Raw genomic sequence first — 17283 nt, 5'->3', positions numbered from 1 at the left:
TACTCACTGTGAGAAATCTCTAAAGAGAAGTCACTTGAACCTCCCTGTTGGGTCAGGTATCAGAGGAAGGACATTGGAAAAAGCCTGCCAGCCTCTGCCCCACCAAGACAGCTAACTTCAAGGGCCCCAGATCAATGAGGCATCTCCCTCTGCACCAGGCAGAATGAGCAAGGAAACACCCTACCTAGGAATTTTTATGGATGGAGGCATCTTAGAGCCCCACAGCTGCAGCTCCTAACCCTTTCCTCCTTGTTTGCCCACCTATGGCTTCTAACCACTCCCTCTATTGTTTTACCCTCCCCTCCTGACCAGCTTAAAACTGGTTCTCCACCACACTTAGGTCCCCCTCAGCGGACAGTGGGGCTCACTCTGGAGTTCAGGGTTCCCTTCTCTCACTTCCTCTCTGCTCCCACCTCCCTCCAGGACAGCTGGACTTCTACCTCTGACTCCCTGCTGGAGTCCATGAATCTTGCCAGGGAACCACAGAATAGCAGAATAAACAACTCCTTTTCCTTCTCTCTGCTTTATCTTTGAGGCATACTTACTACTACCCTGATGTAGCCCTGGGTGCTGGAGAAGCCACGCGAAGACCCTTGCCAGCACTTAGATGCTTACAATACGTCTGGATTTACAAGATTTCCCACCCAGTGGCCTGTGATCTTCCTACATTCACATCATGAGTGAATCAGAAGAGGACTTTATAGATTGGTTTGGACATATGGGCAAATATTGGACTTATGGACTTAATCTGGACTGGGCTGGGATGTTTCTTAATGTACAATTACCCTTTATATAAAACTCTTTCTTTTTTAAAAAATATTTTATTAGGGGCTCATACAACTCTTCTCACAATGCATACATATACGCACATCAATTGTACAAAGCACACCAGTAAAGCTCTTTCTTACACACATGTGAGTTTCTTTGGGTTAGTTTCTCTAGTCTAGGCAGACTAACTCAATAGTAGTGTATCCTTAAAGCTCAGGGGTGTTTTAATATCGATAGACTATTAGGCTGCAAGTTGAAAATGAGTAAACTCCATTTATAATTTTTACCGATTTGTTAAACAGAAACTTCTCAGACTATTCAGTTATAGTGCTTCACAGTTTAATTTTGCATTGCTGCTTGATTATAAGCTGATTGGTGTGTGGTAGGCTGCCTTGTACAGCAGGAGCCTTACCTCCGTGTTGAGTTCTGTATGTTACGTCCTCGATGCTTGTAGACCCTTAAGCCATCAATGTGGTCACGTTTAGACAAGTGTGGGATATGCCCAGGTAGTGACAATTTGCCCTCAGGGAGAGTGTGGTTAAAAGGAGATTATGCAAAAAGATCCCCTTGCCATTTCGTCATAGAAGGTCACAAGGAACGGATGGATCAATCAGGACTCAGTATAGCACCATTGAAACCTGTGGTTCTTTGAGGTCTCCTCACCCCCACTATCATGATCCCAGTCCTTGGTTCCAGTTCTGGCTAGACCAAAGCATGTACACTGGTACAGATAAGAGTCCACAATACACAGAATCCAGGTGAGATAAACCCCTCTGGAACAGCAGTGGGAATAGCAATACCAGGAGGGTAGAGGGAAGGTGGGGATGAGGGGAAGAAGGGGAAACTGATTATAAGGATGGACGCCTAGCCCCTCCCTTCCAGGAGAATGAACAAAAGAAAAGCGGTGAAGGGAGACAGTGGTAGGTCTAACATATGAAAGTAATAATTTATAACTAATCAAGGGTCATAAAAGTTGGGAGGGGAAGCTGATACCAAGGGTTCAAAGAGAAAGTAAATGTTTAGAAAATGATGGTGGCAACATATGTACAACTATGATTGATACAATTGATATATGGAATTTTATAAGGGCTGTAAGAGCCCCCAATAAAATGATTTAAACAAAATAATTAATAAATAAAATTATGAAACTTCCCTAAATTAAAAAAAAAAATCTTCTTGCAAAGAACCAGGAAACTTGCCTAGGTATTCACTAAAAGTAGCCTAACAGGCACACAGGAGCTTATGTAAGTTGGAGTCCAGATGACTGTGACTCAGTGTGGTATGAGTCAGACCCTGACCACCATGTGGTCAGGTTATCAAGACCAAAGATTTAATCTTATTTATGTATGCATCCCTGTCACAAGACAGTGATAATTTTGGCCTACTTCCAGTCATGATCCTATGATGATTTCCTTTCATCTTGGTCAGATAGAATGAAAACAAGGGCTGGAAGGTGGTGGACTCTGCCAGCCTCCACATATGTGAGTTTGATGCTTGTCCTCATCAGGAAGATGGTTTTGCATTGCCCTGTTTAAAGCTTAATGATGGAGTCTCTATAGAACTTTGGAATCTGTGGGGTCTTTTTACCCTAGCACAATTCTCACCTTGATGTAAGAGAAAAGTAAGCCTGCAGGCAGTCAATGGAAAGATTCACTCTTGGAAGGGACATTTTATGGGGAGTGGGGGGAGTAGGCAGGGGGCGGGGTGGGGGAGAAGAACATAGAAAAGCCACAACAAACTCAGTCCCATTAAAATGTATGATAACCTTACTTACAGATTTTATCAAGAATGCAAAATCTCTTCCCTGAAAGGTTTATGAACCTTTGAGATGATTTCTCTTTAATAAGATATACTAAAGAACCCCAGTTAAATCTACATTTGGAAAATCTAGGCTTCCTGAGGGTGTTTAAGGTCACAAAGTTTGGTGAGTTATAGATTTGGGGGAGACTGCCCTTCTGGCTCCTTCCTGTGCATGAAGTATTAGGAGCAGCATGCTTCAGCCAGAATGATGGAGATCACTGAGGCAAGTCTCAGTTACCTGTGAAGTGGCATATGGCTCCTATAATTCTCCAAGTATCAAAGCATTAAAAGATTAAAGTGCTTGTAGTAAGTGAGTGGGTCCCCAGACAAGCGTTCACACAAAGGCAGCAGACTTGCAAGTCAACCCAACCATTCCCAAACTTCCCTCCAGCAGGCTACAATGGTTGAGCCATTAACAATATAAGGCAAGTGTCCGAAGATTTTCCACTCTGTATGGCATTGAAGACTTGGTTTGGGGAAGGAGGACTTTTAAAAGCAATGGCACACTCAGGGCCATTGCCTCGTCTGACTCATGTTGTAGTTGGGGGCCATCAAGGGGGTTCCAGCCTTCAACAACTGTGTGCCCACCCAAAGCCCGAGCTTCGTGGTCCTGCACCACCCTTACAGTTGTTTCTATGCGAGATCGACTCGTGGCGACCCCATTCAGTCAGGGTAGAACTACTCCTGTGGCTTTCCGAGACTGTAACTCTTTATATGAGCAGAAAGCCTCATCTATCTCCTTCAGAGAGGTTGGTGGCTTTGAACTGTTGACCTTGTGGTTTGCAGCCCAACTCCCTACCCAACATTGCCACCAAGGCTTCTGCTATCACACTAGGGAGGAAGAAAATCATTCCGATGCAAAATGGTAGGCTTGTTCCAAGGAGTTCATGTACAGGTAGAGGAAAACACCTTGAGGGGGCCTTTGGCACTTGCCAGAAAGTGCAGGACAAGAACCGCACCAAAATCAGCACTTGAGCTCTTTGATGTTCCATGAGGGCCTCGAACCAAAGCCAGCCTAGCCAGAGTCCCAGTTTTATCCTCAGCCTTGAAATAGTCCTCATGCTACCTTGAGCACCACACATTCACTTTCTGCCCACAAAGCCGCCAAGGTGAAGTCCAGGGAGGCAGGGAGGGCGGTAGCTCTGAGCATCTAGTAATGTAGGAAGGCAGGGAAGAACGGTCTACCCATGGGAAAACCAGACAGCAGAAGCAGGAATACACATGCGCAGACGCTGTAAGGAAGAGGAAGACAAGTGAACAGAAGAGAGAAAGCAACAACAATAACTCAGTGCTGAGTCCATTCTGATTCGTGGTGACCCTGTGGGACCTTTGAGGGTTTGTTGCACGACCATAACCCGAAGGAAAGAAAGCCTCATCTTTCTCCAGTGGAACAGCTGGTGGTTTCCAACTGCTGACTTTACAGTTATCAGCCCAATGTATAGCCCCCTACATCACCAAACTAAAAAAAACAACTTACTGCCACCGAGTCCATGCCAACTCACAGTGGCCCTATAGGGAGGGTAGCACTGCCCTGTGAGTTTCTGCCCCCAGGAGGAAGTGTGGCAAGTGTGGCGCTCACCGCAAGTAAGATGAAAGCGAAGGTGTCCTCACTGTGGACGTCAAAGGGAAGCTTGGGCTGGCTCACTCGCTAACTGCCGTAACAGCACAGTGCTGCTGCCTATCGTGCCCACCATGGGTCTTCTCTTGAAGTTCAAGGCAAAGGCTATTTGACTAACGGCTAATCAAGGGCCTGAAAAAGAACCTCATACATATAGTAGAAGTAATTCAGAGGCAAACACTATTAAACTGTCAAAATCACACTTTCCCTCTGGACTGCATTGCTGCGCATTTTCGCCACTTCAGTCTTGCGGTTGTTGTGCGGTGCCATCCATTCAGTTCTGACCGGTGACAACCACATTCATCAGACAGAGCTGCCTCGCAGGGTTTGCTTGGCTGTGATTTTACAGGTGTTCTCCCATGTGCAGCCGCTGGCTGAGTTCATAGCACCGCCTTTGGGATAGCAACCACGCACTTAACTATTGGCTCCCCTGTGGCTCCTCCTTCAGATAAACTCTACAAATGTGCTGATCTACTTTACAAAAAGAAACCACCTCAGGGATAGTGGAGCAGCAATGGCTTTCCCAGCTATGCTGGGCAAGAGAGGGTGTGCTATTGAGTCAGAGATAGGAATAAGCCATAGTAGTAAATACCCATTCCACAAAGGTGTTTTTGTTTGTTTGTTTGCTGCTCATTCTGGGAGAGGCAGTGTGCTAGCTTAACACCATAGATAAGCCAGCTGTGGCCTTCACCTTATGTTGGCGGCACTGTAATCCCCAAAGGGCTTCCTGAACGGGTGGGGGGAAGCTCTTACAACAGGGCCTTTTCTTCCCGTGCACCTGGAAGCATTGGAGTTAGGGTTGGGAAACAAGGGAGGAAAGGTAACAGGGAATTATGCCTGGCAGCAACAAAGCAACAGCTGGCCAAATAAAGTAAAGATCAATGTGATGTCTCTGGATCCCTCCACACAGTAAAGAACTCTTGGAGGTGGGCAAACAGAGTGTGAGGCATTGTTTCGGAATGGACAATAGACCCTTAAACACAAGCTCAATAAGGTGTCTTTCAAAAACCCAAACTTACCACCATTGTCTCAAAGTCTCTTCATAGCAACTCTGCTGGACAGGATAGAGCTGCTCCTGTGAGTTTCTGAGACAGTAACTCTTTATGGGAGTAGAAAGCACCTCCATCTCTCTCCTGCAGAAAGCGGCAAGTAGTTTCGAACTGCTGACCTTATAGTTAGCAACCCATCTTGTAACCACTATACCACCACGACTCCTTAAGACCTCTTTAAGGCCCTATAAATGCACCATTAAGACATCAACAAAGTTAGGGGACCCTCAGAGTCAGGAATCCAGAAATGACGTAAGTGCTGAAGACTGCGGTTCTCCTGGGCATCTGCCCGTCTCAGGGCGTTTACCAGTCCCTCGTGGACTTCACAAAGCTGCACGTTCACCAGAGTTTGGAAGTGCCAGGATTTAGACAAGCCGAGTCCAGGAAAAGATACAAAGTCAGGCCAGAGATTCCTACATAAAGCTGAAACTACTAAAAGGGGCATTGTCAGTAAAAAGTATGTCAGTGAAAGAAAACACAAACCACCTTCCCACATCGGCCCCCACATGGAAACATAAATCTATTTCCTTTTTATGTTTTTAAGCCTTGACTCAAGGAGTGAATTTAAAGCCAAAAGATTTTCCTTAGGATTCATGATCAGGTTAAACGCCAGATGGATGTAGAACTTGAGTTAATGTTAATTGAATGACCAGAAACCCCTCAAATTAAAAAAAAATTAATGTAGTAAACTGTCCCAGATGGACTATGCTAAACAATTCAATATAATCACCTGACTGACTAATGGATCTCTTCATATATTTATGGTGAAAAATTGTTATCTCTAAAAAAAAAAGAGCCAAAGTACCTAGGGTTTTGTTCAATTGATTATTGTATGTGTAAGCAGGGAGACTGTTTTGTTTCTTAAAAAGAAAACAGAAACAAATGGGTCGATGAAGGCTAGTCACAGTGAAGCTCTGAAGGAGAAAGGGGGGAAAAAACCAGTGGCTAGCCTCAACATTAAAATCTTGCCCCTCTTTTGAGTTCCGCTAATGTCAAGTTCCTAGGGGCTTTCTTCCTTTCTTTTTAAAATCATTTTATTGGGGCTCATACAATTCTTATCACAATCCATACATCCATCCATTGTGTCGAGCACATTTGCACATTCGTTGCCCTCCTCATTTTCAAAACATTTGCTCTTCATTTAAGCCCTTGGCATCACCTCCTCATTTTTCCCCTCCCTCCCCGCTCCCCGCTGTCTCATGAACCCTTGACAATTTATAAATTATTATTATTTTGTCATATCTTACACTGTCCGATGTCTCCCTCCCTTCACCCAGTTTTCTGTTGTCCATTCCCCAGAGAGGAGGTTATGTGTAGATCCTTGTAATTGGTTCCCCCTTTCTACCGCACCTTCCCTCCACCCTCTGCTATCACCACTCTCACCACTGGTACTAAAGGGATTATCTGTCCTGGATTCCCTGTGTTTCCAGTTCCTATCTGTACCAGTGTATATCCTCTGGTCTAGCCGGATTTGTAAGGTAGAATTGGGATCATGATACTGGGGCTGGGGTGGGGGGTGGAGAAAGCATTTAAGAATTAGAGGAAAGTTGAATGTTTCATTGTTGCTACACTGCACCCTGACTGGCTCATATCCTCCCCATGACCCTTCTGTAGGGGGATGTCCTGTTACCTACAGATGGGCTTTGGGTCTCCAACTGCACTACCCCCTCATTTACAATGATATGATTTTTTTGTTCTTTGATGCCTGATAGCTGATCCCTTCGACACCTTGTGATCACACAAACTAGTGTGCTTCTTCCATGAGGGCTTTGTTGCTTCTGAGCTAGATGGCCACTTGTTCACCTTCAAGCCTTTAAGACCCCAGACGCTATCTCTTTTGATAGCCAGGCACCATCAGCTCTTTTCACATTTGCTTATGCACACATTTGTCTTCAGAGAGCGTGTTGGGAAGGTGTGCATCATGGAATGCCAATTTAATAGAACAAAGTGTTCTTGCATTGAGGAAGTGCTTGAGTGGAGGCCCAATGTCGGTCTGCTGCCTTAATACTAAACCTATAAATATATGCAATTAGATCTATTTCCCCATCATCATGAAGCAAAATACTAAGGGTGTGTGGCAGGGAGCAGAGCAGGGAGGTCTGAGTAGTGCAAAGGATAGAATTTGAGGCCAGGGCATAGCACCCCATCAGACTTGACTGAAAGACACTCCTAGGGGGCACCAAAGAGACCTTGAAATATTTACAGTTTAAAAAAATAATTAATTAATTTTTGGTCATTGGTTTTTGTTGTTGTTGTCATCGTGTTTTCTTTTATCCCTTTGTCTTGTTTTTTTTTTTGTGTACATCTCTGCAGGTCTATCTAGATAAGATAGGCTGGATGAACAGCCTGGAGGAGGTGCAATTTTACTTTGCAAAAAAATCTCTGGTGGTAAGGTTTTTTGTTTTTCAATTTGAAGAAAATGATTTAGAGATTTAAATTTAATAAGCTAAGCAGCCAACTAAAGAAGTTAGAAAATATGACAACAAAATAAACCCTAAGAAAGAAGAAAATAAGAAACAACAAATTAAATCCTTAAAAAGAGAGAGAAAATATGATAATTAATTTTCGAATATTTTATAATTAAAAATGAGTCAATTTGACTCATAGACATCCTATCAGGCTGAGTAGAACTGCTCATGTGGGTTTCTGAGGCTGTAAATCTTTACTGTCACAGAAAATGACCTGTTCCTCCTGCCTAGTAATAGTTGTTGAGTTTGAAGCATCATTTTGCCATAAGCCGCCCAACTCCCACCCAGCGTGCGATCTGTGTAAAATAACCAAACGCCCTGCTATTGTGCTGATTCTGACTCAGAGCAACCCTATAGGACAGGGTAGAAACCCCTACCCCCATCCCATGGCTGAGCCCAGAGGCCAAAGTAGAACTGCCCGTGTGGGTTTCTGAAACTGTAATTCTTTGGGGAAGCAGAAAACCACAGTTTTCTCCCCTGGAGCAGCTGGTGGTTTCGGACAGCTGACCTCATGATTTGCAGCCCTAGCACATAACCACCACGTCACCAGGGCTCCTCCAGTGTGAACAGACATCAGCAAATTCAAAGTTGGTTCTTTGAAAAGCCAAATTTAGTAATATCAAATAAGAGGAAGGTCGCATGCCTAAGGAAGCAGTTACTCTTGGAGGCAACTAGTCACCACATCCGTCCCCTCCTCCTATTCTTGACTTTCCTTCTTTGGATGCTCTTGTATAGTAGAGACTGAAAGTGATGACTTGGACCTACAAGTGCATGCATTTAAGGCTCTAGGCATTACACAACAAACACACTCAACACATTACTAGTCCCACCAACTGGGATGCTCCTTGAAACTCTGACCGGCTACCATTACTGAAGATATTGACAATGATTCCATAAAAGAATATGAATTAAAAGGAGGAAATGCAGTATAGAATTTGAAATCCTCATGGAGTCCTGATTTTATGAGCCATGGCGGTGCATGAGCCCCTGAAACTATTGCTATGCGATAATCTTAAAATCAAACAGTAGTTTAGCTTCACTAGTTAAAAACAGCCACCTTGTAGGATTTCAAGAATTATCTATATGCAATCAAAGTGACAATAGTAACATCAAAGGGCACTTAAGACCCTAAGGGGACAATGGGTTTATTTTAATGAAGGAGCAACTGAGAAAAAGGGTAAGAGTAGTTAATCACCTTTGATGTAATGAATGTCACTGAATGGCACACATAGAATTTGCTGAACTGGTGTGTTTATTCCTGTGTATAATCTTGACAACATAAAGAAATAAAGCATTTTTAGAAAGGGGATAAAAATGGCTTCCACCACCACCACCCACCCCCCCGCTCCCCCCCCCACCACCACCACACACAAAAAAAAATAAATAAAAAGAATGGCTTCAATCAAGCATTACATGGAATAATTAAAGAAAAATGCAGGAAAGCAGAAATGAAAAAGGTAAGATGTTATCGACAGATATTAACCAATAAATTAAACAAAATAAAACATACAGATGCCTAGAAAAATACAAATTATGAAAAGTGATTCCTGAAGAAACAGAATTCAATAATCCTATAACCATTAAATAAATATAATGAAGGGGTGTAATAGTTCTAGACATTTTTTTCCAGGCAAATTCTGTTTTAAATGGAAAGAATGGACAATTCCATTCTTACATAGAGTTTCCAAAGGATAGGATCAGGATGGATATTTCTTAATTTATTTTATAATATTAATATAACTCAATATAACTTAACTTATTTTATAACACTAATATAACTTAATAAGGAAACAAAACTTGAATGGAAAATCAAGTCACATTAGTCTATTATTTTAGAAGCCATTTGCAAAAACAAATCATGCAACAGTGTATAAACCGACAAAACAAGAAAATGGTTTAAATAGTGTAAAGAGCTCCACTAGTGCAGTTAGACAAGAAACAAGACAGACACGGGGCATGGGGGAATGCACGTCGAGGGAGGAAGGGAGACACTTCAAAAGATCTAAGTAAATAATATCCAGACTATTATTATTTGAAAGTTTAGGATCCCAATGCTGAAAAGCAAAGAAACCTATCAAAAATGTTTTAAATGTTTATAAGAGAGTAATATAATCACTTGAGTCAGGACACACAAGAGAGGCCAGTGCCTGGAAAAGGACATCATGCTGGGTGAAGTAGGGTCCGTGGAGAAAGAGGATGGTCCTCCACAAGATGGACCGACACAAGTGGCTGCGCCAGTGAGCTCAAACAGGAGAAGAGTTGTGAGGATGCCACCGGCTGGGCAGTGTTTGGTTCTGCTGTACACGGGGTCACTATGAGTGCGACCCAACTCTATGGTGCGTAACCACAACATGAACCACAATATGATTTTAGTAGCTGTGGGGACACTGTTGGGTAAGCACCGCACTGCTATCTGGAAGGGCAGCTTTCAAATCCATCACCTGCTCAGCAAGAGACAGATGGGACCATCTGTTCCCATAAAGATCTCCAGCCTCAGAAACTACATCTTGGGTGACTTTGAGTTGGATCCAACTTGATGACAGAGGTTCTTGGGGAATCAACTTGAAGGCACCTAAAAACCACCTGATTACTGGTTATGGGATCAATATCGAAAGTTAATTGCTGTTTTATACAATAGAAAGAAAATGTTAAAAAAATTCTTTTAAAATGTCTACAATATCAAATATATGTATAAAGACCTATAGATAAATATTTCCTAGAAATAAATCCCCAAAGAGATGTACAAGTTATAAACTTTCATGACAAGATCTTGAAAGAGAGAAGGTAAATGGTGATGCAAACCAGGTATCTGAAAATAAATATTTAATATAATTATAAAAATACCAATTTTCATAAAATGGATCTATAGATTATCTATAGATTGAATAAAATCGCAATCAAATACTCTATAAGATGAATTTACAAATATAAACAGATTATACAATCTTTATAGAAGAGCAAAAGGAACATTTTAAACAAGACAATCCTAAAAAAAAAAATTACAACCAAGACAACCTTGAGAGAAAAAAGAAAAGAGAACATGATAGAAGAGATATAACACTTTAGAAAGCAAGACTATAAAATCACAGTAATAATAATTGAGTAATATAATAGGCACATCTTACTGGATCCCCAAAGGGCACCCATGCATACAAGAGAACTTTACAAATGCAGAATTAGCATCACAGATGAACAGGGAAAGGATTTCAAATTCTGTGCTGCCATGAGTCAGCATTGACTAAATGGCAGTGAGTTTAATCGAAAGGTCAGCAGTTTGAAACCACCAGCCACAACGAGGGAGAAAAATGGGGTGTCCAGTTCCATAAAGGGTTACAGTCTCAAAAACCCATAGTGGCAGTTCTACTCTGTTCCATAGGACAGCTAGGAGTTGTTGACTGACAGTGAGTTTAAGTTGTGCTGGTATTTGCATATGGAAAAACATGACACTCTCACATCCTGCTAACCCTAACAACCATAGAAAATGAAGGTTGTTGTCCTCAAGTTGATCCCAATGTCATACGACAAATTAGAACCGTTTCCCAGGGTTTCCAAGGTTATACTCCTTATCGAGTTAGATTGCTTCATGCTTGGTAGCGGAGAACCATGTAAAACAATGAATTTTAATTCTAGATGAATTAGGCACTTAAAAGTGACAAGCCAAAAATTCGAAGTGGTTAAACGCATTTAAGAGTATATGCTGATGTATAATACTGACGTAAAAAATAGTGTCATAGAACAAAGTGTGCAAAACACAAAATATTGACCAATTTAATTATGAAATTATAAAATTAAATTCTTAATTGATAATTTTAATTACAAATTAAACTGGTTTTCTAAAAGAAATATAAAGAAAGTAGAAAAGACAAGCCACATACTAGTTAATGATATATCCATCCTATGAAAGTAAAACACTATTAGCATCTGAAATACAGAGAAACTCAAAACCAGACTCATTACAATCGAGTTTATTCTGACTCAGAGAGACCCTATAAAAGAGGGCTTCAAAAGCTGAAGGAAAAATGAAATGAAAAGATAAAGGAATTTTCCCACAAACGTTTGAAGCCCCGTCGTACATCAGTTGCAGCTGAGTCCGTTCTGACTGTCGGCAGCCCTATGGGGTAGAGTGGAGCAGGACTCCGTTAGATTTTCATGGCTGTGAGCGTTGGTTAAGAATCAGGTCATAAAATCTTATCTTCCGAGGTGGGGATGAGCACATTCACACTGTGTACTGGACTGTTTGTACCACCCAAGGACTTCTCTAGAACATACAAAGAAATAAAGAACACAACCTCCCACAAAAGAAAAGAGGGAAAGAAATGAATAAGCATCTTTTAAACGAATAAACGGAAATGACCATAACATATAAAATACACAATTCCATTCATTAATATGTACATGGCAATAAAAACTCCGGCGTGAAACCAAGTTTTGCTCACTGCATTTGTTACACACGACTAGCAAGTGTTTGATTTGTAGAGTCTGTCAGGAGACCAACATTTATTGAAGATTTAGGAAGGTCTGAAGAGATTACTGGTTGTCTTCTCAGCGGAATTCTGGGTTTGGGCCAGTATCTATATAGGGTCACTTGTTTTGTAAATGACCCGATAATACACAATTTATATTTTTGTTTTTTTACAACGCTTTAATAAAACTGTAAAATAAATTTGTACTCAAATTGTAGCATTTCTGTTACATTATAAGACAATGAAGGAATAATCGTTGCCTCAGGCAATCCAGCAAATACCTAAAGGATTTCCTTTGCCAAGTGCAATGATTAGCTGTGATAACGGAACAAATAGGGCTCCGAAGTAAAGTAAGATCAAGACTCTTTCAATTAAGAAAAAACAGCCAATAATCACCAAAAGATTTTTCTGACAACAGTTACTCACCAATGCTGTGGAGCAGTTTGTTGGGCTGCTAGCCTCAAGGTCTGAGGCTCAAGTCCACGAGCTGCTCCTTAGAGAAGAATGTCCACTCTCTTCAATCTTACGCAAGGTTGCTGAGTCAGAAAAGAATCTGTGACAGCGCCTTAAGTTCTTCCTTGACTGACCTTAGGGTGACTGACTTCAAATAAAATGCCCAAGCAGAGAATAGAGGCTGTCCATTGGCTAAACTATTCCACGCGCCCCAATATCTCAAGAAAGGGAATGTTCTACAAACTGCACTTCCTCACACATGAGGATGTGCCGAAGCTCGCTGCCTCGGAGATGATGTGTTCATCTCTCCACTCACAGCAACCCTCTAAAATGCCATTATTGACCATTCCCAAAGAGGAAAGAAAGCGTGGGTTCCAGCACAGGTCCTGGAGGAATGTAACATTCACGAGCCTGGAAACAACTTTAGCCCAAGGGGACGTTCTGCTGGTGGGAGGGGCTTTGAGATTGACCTTTGCAACAGACCAAGGAACCAGGGCATCTGATTTACTCCCATTGGACATCCCTGATGCAGTGCCTGGGGACTGCTTTCCTGACTTGAGAGGAACAGGGAGTTGAGCCCCACAACTGAAGCTCAGGCAGGGGGTGGGGGGGGGAGGGGGGGGAACCAAATACATAATTTTTCTCAGAAGGATGTGTTCGGATTGCAGTGGATCCGGAGAGCCTGCCATTGTAGCCCCCAAACAGAGACCAGGTTGATTTGAGAACGTGTAAATTTATTCCGGCAAGCACTTGCAGAAGGAAAACAGCTAAGTCCTCCTCTGAGCTGTTTCAGAGTTCAGTCCTGAACCTGAAAAGTATCATCGAAGAAATAGGTTTTTTTTTTTTATAATGATTAGCAGGTTTTGGCAATGCCACAGGATGCAATTGGTATGCTAAGAAAGCAAGTATTGCAATGATCATTAGGAAATTATCTATACCTACATTTCTCCGGGGGCCTTTAGACTACCATTCCCTGAAGCATCATTCACCCTTGTTTATGGAAATTGGGGTGATATTTCTTGTTTGGCCACTTATCTTAATGACCTTGTTAGTCTTCCTGAGTTGGAACATTCCTGCTGACTAAACTTAAAAAGGAATTTTTACTGTAATGAAAGGGACTGTTATATTTTGGATTTTAACAAACAAATTCTTATGTTTTTACTGTTGATTTTCTGTATATCAAGGGGACAACTGCTCAGGTTTGGCACGACGTATCTTTTTTTTAAAGTTGTACACCCATTTGCATCCTTTCATTTTTTTAATAAATAATTTTTATTGGGGGCTCTTACAGCTCTTAGAACAATCCACACATCAATGGTTTCAAGCACATTTGTGCATGCTGCCATCATCATTTTAAAAAACATTTTCTACGTGAGCCATTGGTATCATCTCCTCTTTTTCCCCACCCTTGTGAACCCTTGATAAATTATACATTATTATTATTTTCATTTCATACACCATCTGCTGTCTCCCTTCATCCACATTTCTGTTGCTTGTTTCCCTGTGGGGTGGAGGGATGCGTCCACCCTTGAAATTGGTTCTCCCCTTTCCCGCCTTCTCTTCCCACTTTCCCCCTACCCTTATGGTATCCATATTTCCATTATTGTTCCTGGGGGTTTTTCTGTCCTGAATTCTGTGTGTCGAGAGCTCTTATCTGTACCAGTGTACATGCTCTGGTCTAGCTGGGTTTGTAAAGTAGAACTGGAGTCATGATTGTAGGGGGTAGGGCAGAAGCTTTAAAGAACTAGAGGAATGTTGTGTTTCATTGGTCCTGTACTGCCCACTGACTGGCTTATCCCTTTAAATCTTTGTGTCTTATTGATGCTGACCTGGGGCTTAGGTGCTCATTAAAAAAAACACTACTCAAAATGAGGACTGCCACTGCTATTGAATCGATTCTGATGTGTAGTGACCTTACGTAGGGTTTTCAAGGCTATCCGCCTTTATGAGAGCAGCCTTTTCCAACAGAAGTGACTTGTGGGTTTGAACGAGTGACTTTCAGATTAGCAGCTGAATGCTAACACTAGGACGTGCAAGATAAAAATGCGAAATGCACCTTCTACGTGGGAACTTTTGTCTCGCATGCTGAAATTGTTACAGTTTAGAGGTAGTCAATTCTCTTTGATCCATAACGCTTCCAGTAAACGTGCCAAGGGAAATAGAAATACCTTGATTTTAGACCGTGTCTTATACATTACAGTATAGCAGTCTGCTTACTTTTAAGTAACTCCACCATTCTTAAGCCTTCCATTGACAGTCTCTAAAACTAAAATTCTCATCTGTACATCCATTATGATCTGTACACTGATGAGAGTCTATTCCAATAGGACAAAGTAGAACTGTCCATTAGAAATAAGGGTTTAAATCTTTATGAGATCTGCATGCCACACCTTCCTCTCACAGAGCGGCTGGTGGGCTCAACCCACAGGCCATTTATTTGGCAGCTATGCATTTTAACTGTTACACCACCATATATAGTGGCTCTTAATGTATATTTTACTGTAATATATGTTCTTTGAAAGTCAAATGCTAAAGAAAACAAACTGGTCATTTTACAAGAGGTTTTTAACATGACACTTTTCTCCCTGAGAGGCAGTCCATAAAGTGCCTGTTGAAAAAGCACACCAGTCTGTGTGATCCAATGACTGTAAATAATGAAATCCAAGTCCAAAGCAGGCAGTGGTCTCAGAGCTGAAATTGTGGACAGCTGGTTTGTAGAAGGTTAGGGATGACACTGGAAGCCCAGATTCCCTTTGCAGGATCCACATGGCTGAAGCCTCCAGTGAATCCCCTCTGACCATCGTCCAGGGGTGTGAGTACCCTTGTTATCAGACAGAGAGCACTGCAGAGACGATTATAGTAGACATAAAAACCAAACTCCCTGCCATCAAGTCAATGCTGACCCGTAGTCACCCCCGTGGGGTTGCCAGACTGGAATAGAGGCCCGGGCTTTCTCTCTAGGAACCGCGGGTGTTTTCCAAGCGCCGACCGTGTGGATCACAGCCCAATGCATAACACCTGCACCACCAGGCTCCTCCAGGAGATATAGTTGGGCTAAAATATATCTTATTTGATTTCTCTTTTGATCCATTTAAAGGTGGTTTCAGTTACATTTTAAAATAAAAGTGAAGGGAAACTCCACATGGATTCTCTCTCTTGGAATCTTCTCTGACCACGGGGAAAGCCTTGCCCTGATGCAGAGTGCACTGGAATGTGGATGATGACAGATGTAGTTTAACACTTTATAATTTGATCTCCTTTTGACCCCTTTTTAAAGTTGTTCTGGTTTTTAATATTTTCTACTTTCATTTTATTGCAATTTTTCTCTATTTATTGCTTTCTTCGTTGTTTTATGTTCTTGTATCTTTTCTAGCATATGAAATCCAGAATAGATGAATTTATAGAGATAGTATTTCAATGTTTTAAAATTTTTATTAATGCTTGCTTTGTAGCCTGGTGTGATCAGTATGGAGTATGTTCATGTGCACTGGAAAAAATGTATACTGTGCTGTTGTTGGGTGACGTGTCTATATCGAAGGGATCACATCAATTGATTGTGTTGCTAGTTTGTCTGTATCTTTTAAAAATTTTCCCCCAATTGATATGTCATTGCTCAAGGGTGGTGTATTTAAAATGGAAAAACAAAAAAACCAACCTCAAGCTCACAGCCATTGGATGCATAGATATTTGTTAGCGTTTTAACTTTACTTGTCTGGGTTGACTAGAGAAACAAATCCAGGGAGACTCTTATGTGTATAAGAAAGAGCTTTATATACAAGAGCAATTAAATATTGAGAAAACATCCCATCCCAGTCCAGATCAAGTCCACAAGTCCGATATTAGCACATATGTCTGATACCAATCTATTAAGTTCTCTTCAGACTCATGCAACACATGCAATGATCTTGAATGCAAGAAGATCACAGGTCAGTAGGTAGTAAGACATGTGGATCCAGTGGTATTGTAAGCATCTCAGTGCTGACAGGGATCTCCATGTGGCTTCTCCAGCTCCAGAGATCTGGGTAGTTTCATGTGGCTTCTGGTCAGAAATGTCTCCCAGGGAGTGAGCCAAGAAAGAGATAGAGATGGAGATAGAGAGAGAGAGAGAGAGAGAGAGAGAGAGAGAGAGAGTCAGTCTGACATATCCAAGGAGGAATACAGGAATTCCCAGAATCCTCAGGGGAACGTCAAGCCCACCCAGAGGCCTCATTGATTATACAATGATTTACAAGCTAGACTCCATCCCTTCACTCAGAATCCTTTCAAATTAACAACAGATTTTATACCTACTACAAATTTCTTGATCAATTGTGGATTTATTTAATATATCTGGACTTAAACATATATATATCATGGACTTTTTGCCTCTTATGATGACTTTTCTTTCAAGTCTATTTTATTAAAACTTAATATTGCTCCTTCTGCTTTTAAAAAATCACCATTAGCCTTTTTTTCCCCAATCTTTGATTTTTTGTCTGGCCCTGATTCTCTTTTGTCCTAGCAAATCTTTATTGCAAATACAATGTCTCCTGTTAGTCTATGATTCGTCCCAGTAAATTTTTGGATACAAAGAAGCAGGAGGAGTTTACTAGCATAGTTTTATCGAGGAAGTCATGTGGACTCCCAGCTTGCAGTTGTACCCATGGACTGGTTCAGGGAGCCTG

The sequence above is a fragment of the Tenrec ecaudatus genome, chromosome 4, assembly GCF_050624435.1.
Source record: "Tenrec ecaudatus isolate mTenEca1 chromosome 4, mTenEca1.hap1, whole genome shotgun sequence".
Classification (NCBI taxonomy): domain Eukaryota; kingdom Metazoa; phylum Chordata; class Mammalia; order Afrosoricida; family Tenrecidae; genus Tenrec; species Tenrec ecaudatus.
The sequence above is the reverse complement of the archived record's forward strand: the minus strand, read 5'-3'. Positions refer to the sequence as shown.